Genomic DNA, 6000 nt, shown 5'->3' with positions numbered 1-6000 from the left:
AAAAGACATGGTCAGAACTGAACTTAAGAAAAATCACCTTGGCATCTGTATGTGGGATGGACTGGAGCTGGGAGAGATTTGAGGAAAGGAGACTGATTAAGAGGCAGTTACAATAGTCCAGACAAGAGGTGATGAAGGCCTCAACTAAGATGGTGGTTATGTGAGTGAAAAGAAACGGAAAGATTTTCAAGATATTGTCAAGGGAGAGATAACAATACTTGGCAATTGATTGCATAGAGATACTGATTGAAACTGAGTAGGCATTTGGCTGTTATAAGGTACGGTACTTTGAGATGTCAATAAAGAGGTTTTGGGGTTTTTTAAGGATGAGTGTGGTACACAGTGGTGTTTATATGCAGCAGGGACAGAGAGAGACCAAAAACTAAAGAAAGGGCATAATTGTGGGAGGTAAGCTGCTGGAGGAGACAGGTGGGGATGAGGTCCAGGGCTCAAGCAGAGGACTTGTCCTTAGGAAAGGGAATGACAGCTTCTACATCTGAGATTAAAGGTGAGGCAGAGAGAGCGGGGGACCCTGTTAGGGGTTTTAAAATGTTGAAGAGAGGGAGCTCAAAATGGATATCCTCTATTTTCTCAGTAACGTAAGAGGTGAGGTCCTCTGCTAAGAGGGATGGGGGGGGGGGGGGGTGTGTTCCACAAAGTGCTCCACTTCCATTATATCCCTTTATTGATCCTTTTAGCTTCAAACCATTGGGACAGGTCCTTGGCAAATGGAGTGGAGCTGGTTCTAGAGGATAAAGAAGGCAGAAAACACTTAAATTACCTTGGCACTTAGTGCTTAGAAGGAAGGGCAAGGTTTTACAAACTCCCCTGGCAGTGTTTAACCTTTAATCACTTTGCTTCATTGGCAGGTTCTTCTAGTTCAAGATGACTTAGGCCCTGCCTGCCACAGGACGGAGTTTGCCCCCTTGGCTGGCTTTAGGAAGCAGCTTTTGCTGGATGCAGGATATCAAATAAGAGTAAGTTTTGCCCATACCTGTGTGATGTCATTTCTCTAAACTACAAAAAAAATGAACAAATTTGCTATTAAAGACTTGCTTTTCAGAACCGTGGGAACATTGGACACAGTAACAGCAACTTATGCTATGTTATACTATAACATGCTATACAATAACTATGTTATACTATAACAGCAATGTATCAACTGTGACTGACTTAGCTCTTCTCAACAAGGCAATGATCAAAGATAAGTCCAGAAGAGTCCTGATGGAAAATGCTATCCACATCCAGAGAAAGCACTATGGAGTCTGAATGCAGATTGAAGCAGACGATTTTCACCTTTCTTTTCATGGTTTTCCCCTTTTGTTCTGTTTCTTTTTTCACAATAGGACTAATGTGAAAATAGATTTACATGATTGCACATGTACAGCCTATATTAGATTGTTTGCTGTCTTGGGGAGGAGGGGGGAGGGAGAGAGGGAGAAAAATTTGGAATTCAAAATCTTCTTTAAAAAAGAATGCTGAAAAAAATAAAAAAAGAATGTTGAAAACTATATATATAATTGGAAAAAAATAAAATACTATTAAAAAAGACTTGCTTTTACACAATTTCTCTTCAATTTAGCATACATTTGACTGAGTATCCCTCACCGTGTAGAAAGTATTGGATTTTCTATGATATTATCTCCAACTATCTCTCACTCTGCTCCAGTCTCTGACGAAAAAGGTGGCCAACCTTGCCACGGCTGACTCATCTTCTTGAATGCTCAAGCTCTTCCCCTCCAGTGCATTGTCCCTACAATCAATGCCACTCTTTCATTTTCAGCATCTATCTACTGGTTTCTCAGTTATGTACAAATATGCCCATGTCCTTATATAGATACCAGTTTCAGAAGTCTAGTCAACCCGTGAATAGTCAAATCACCCCCTCTGCTACCTCTTTCAGCTTCTGGTCACCTTTGTGGAACAAGGCAGAGGGGTGATATGAATCTAAGTTCTCAGACTATCTATGAGAACCACTGAATGGTTCTCAATGAAGGATCTCTGTCCAGCCCTCAATATGGTGATGGGATGGGGAAGAACCACATATGACAGAAACATGAAATCCTAGGGCTACAAGGAACATCAGACACCATTTAGTCCAACCCATACCTGAATCGGAATCTCCTCTACATCCCAGATAACTGGGCATCCAACTACTGCTTGAAAACCTTCGGGGAGGGGGAGTCCACTCCCTCCCAAGGCAACCCATTCCATGCTGACACAGCTCTACTAGTCAGGATGCTTTTCCTGACAAGCCAAAACCTGTGTCTCTGAACTTTGCTTCTAGTTCTGTCCTCTGGGAACAAGCTGAACAGATTGAATCCCTTTTCGCCATGATGGTCCTTTGAATACTTGTAGACAAATATGATGTTCTCCTCCTCTGTTGTCTCCCCATCTTCTTCTACCAAGTCTTCTATTCTCCAAATTCCTTCAACTATTTTTCATAAGGCTTGACCTTAAGTCCATTCACCAATTCAGTCCAAGGACCTTGGATGGTCTCCAGCTTACTGACATCCTTCCTAAAATTGAGCAGCCTACTGTGAGAAGAACTAGAAGGCTTCTGGTGTTCTGCGTGGACCCTCTGTGTGGGACTTATTCAATCACAGACTAATGCCACACATGCAAACTCAAAGGCTTTCCAATGTGTTCCTGTGGAAGGAGTGCTCATCCTCATGAGATCCCAGCTCCACCTAAAGAAGGATAAAATGACAATTGTTTAAAAAAAGAAATCTGATACTGGGTTCAAGATTTTTAAAAAAGTACATCAGTGTAAAAGTCTCTCAACACTAGAAATAAGTCAAATTACATGTAAACAATATGCTATGAAATTAAATAGTGGGCAAATGAAATCATCATCTAGCACATGCTATTTGGAAAACTGGGGAAAATACATTTTGATCCATACTTCCTATCACACAACATAATCAATTCTATTTTTGGTGGTGTTGTTCAGTTGTTTTTATCTGACTTTCTGTGACCTCATTTGGGGTTTTCTTGGTAAAGATACTAGAGCGGTTTGCCATTTCTTTCTCTACCTCATTTTCCAGATGAGGAAACTGGGGTGAACAGGGTTAAGTGACTTGCCCAGGGTCACATAGCTAGTAAGGGTCAATTCTACATGGAGTCTTAAATATGACAGCTATGAACAAATAAAAATCAGAAGTACATAGGACAGTATTTTCACTCCCAAATGTGGAGAAGAGATAAATTCTTGACTAGCAAAACAAGAAAATAAATTAATCAAGGATGAAATGGATGGATTCCACAATAAAAATTACAAAATAACAGCGGCAGCAGTAACTTTTGCCAGAGACTGAAATAAAAGAATAGTAGCAGACAGTGAAGAAAACTCTCAGTACCCCAAAAGGTCAGGATTTCATCTGTGTTACAAGATTACAATTAAATTCAGTTCAACAAATATTTAAGACTCTACTGTGTATAAGGCACTCTGTCCTGAAGATTCAAAGACAAAAAAACTAGATGATCTCTGCCCTCAAAGAGCTTCATTCAAGAGCTTACATTCTACTGGGGAAATAACAGCATGTCTGACCATAAGTAAATACAAATGTGGCCATGTATAACACACATATATGTATATCTATTCCCATACACATATATTTATACAATTTACATACAGCTATCTCTTCCAATCTTCCCCAATTTGGAAAATCCCAGTAAAATTTTTCAGCCCTCCCTTGGTACCAGAGAAGAAGTCTCCTGGCTTCATAAATTTCCTTCTCTTTTTTCTTGATATTATACAATACTATACTTATATTTTATGCGTTTCCAAATTTCTAAACTTTTTCTGTCATCTGCTGGTTTTCTCATATTTTTTGCGGTTTCCACAAAACTCTCCCAAAATTCTGATTTAATTTCTTATGCAGACCTGTGAGATATCAAAACCAAGATGGGGAAAGTTGTGATATAGAAGGGATAACTGTATATGTAGGTGACTAGAGTTAGATGGATAGATGGTACTTACATAGTGCTTACTATGTGCCAACCATTGTGCTAAATGCTTTACAAATTTTATCTCATTTGATCCTTATAACCACCTTGGGAGCTAGGTGCTATTATGATTCTTATTTTACAGTTGAATTAACTGAGGCAGAGGTTATATGACTTGACCAAGGTTACATAATTAGTGAGTGTCTGAGTCCAGATTTGACTCCAGGCCTAGCCATTTATCTACTGTGCCACCTAGCTACCTCACCACACACACACACACACACACACACACACACACACACACACACACACACACACACACACACACACACACACACACACACACACACACACAGTATGAATCTGTCATTTTATTGGTGTAGGGAATTTCCAATAAGGAAACTCCCTCTACCAATGCAAATGAGTAACTTCTAGTCTTAGGGAGTTGCCGAGATCAGGAGCAGTGAAGTGACTTTCTCAAGGTCTCACAGTCAGAAAGTATTAGAAGCAGGACTTGAACCTAACCCTTCCTGATTCTCAGACTGACTCTCCACACAATGCTGCCTCTCATCCAAAATATAGACACAGTAATGTCAGTGGAGGAACCATACAAACAACTAGAGGGAGGGGGCTGGGGAGGAAAGGGGGTCAAGAAGGCTCTTGAAGGAATTCACTTGAACTGAACTATAAAGCCATCTAGCTCATCCATTGGAGGAATGCTAACTTGAGGAGTGAAGAACATTAGTAAACTGTTTTACACATTTGTATTTGTGTTAGGTAAAACCTCCAATGACCAGAAAAAAAAAAGAAAGAAAGAAAGAAAGAAACTTCTATTTGGCATTCTAAGTGCTTCACAATTTGGCTCCCATTTACCATTTCCACCTTATGATGCATTTACTCCCCTTCAAAGGTTCAAACCAAATGAGTCTCTTCTCTTCCTTACCTGGGTGGGGCCTTCTATCTCTCACCTCTGAACCTTGACACTGGTGGGCTCATATACCTGGAATGCACTCTGTCCTCACTTCTGCCCCAGAATCCCTGGTTTTCTTCTAGTTTCAGCTCAATGCCATCTTTTACATGAAGACGTTCTTTCTCTATTTCTATTGAGGGCACAACTATCCTTCTCATCGCCTGGGTTCACAACCTTGAAGTTGTTCTTGACTTTGTCCTCATGCTTCTTGCTTTCCAATAGCCAATCAGTTACAATTGTTCATTTGACTTCCACAGCATCTATCCACATCTTTTGTGTGTATCCCTTTCTCCAAGCTGTTATATATCTTATATCTATTTTGTCTACAACAATATGTTACACTTTATCTCCCATGATAGAATATAACCTCTTTGGGAACTGAGATTGTTTTCACTTTTGCTTTGTATCCTCAGTGCTTAGCACAAAGAGTTGTACATAATAGACCCTTATTAAATGTTTGTTAATTGGCTAGTATATGTAGGCAGCAAGGGAAGGAGACAGTGGATAAGCAGAGGTTGTCAGCTGAGAGTGGGGAGTGATTGAAGGCCTATGTTCTTAAAGGGGACAGTAAGGGATAGGATGAGGGGGAGTAGAGGGGTTGACCTGTTGACCTTGGTGAAGAGAAAGGTCACCCTTTCCTCAGAAAATACAGCAAAGGGGGATAAGACTGAGGGGATCTGAGATCTAGAATCAGGGAAGTGAAGCTCATGATAACCCTCCAATACCTTACTAGTTTTTCAAATTGTGGTAGCCCAGCCCCTACCCCTCTTCTCTTGGCCTCCATTTCAATGATGGGCTTTTCTGAAGTGACCTTAGGTAGTTTCTAATAGTACCCATAATGCCTCAACCTCAGCCTTGCCAGAAGTTGGGCTTTTCTGACATAGCTAACAGAGCTCAGGGTGATCTCCATACCTCCAGTGAAGTATCACAGGAGGAAAGTAGTAGACAGGTTATGATGGTTTGTAAGGGAAAAGATTGAGAATAAACAGAATTGTCAAAAGTTCACTTTCCAGAATTACCCCTTCAAGATGGAGGTTAAGGTAGGATTATTAGCCCCAGCCCCTCTGACTTCTATCATCAGA

This window comes from Notamacropus eugenii, chromosome X (genome assembly GCF_028372415.1).
Source record: "Notamacropus eugenii isolate mMacEug1 chromosome X, mMacEug1.pri_v2, whole genome shotgun sequence".
Lineage (NCBI taxonomy): Eukaryota > Metazoa > Chordata > Mammalia > Diprotodontia > Macropodidae > Notamacropus > Notamacropus eugenii.
This window is presented reverse-complemented; position numbering follows the sequence as displayed.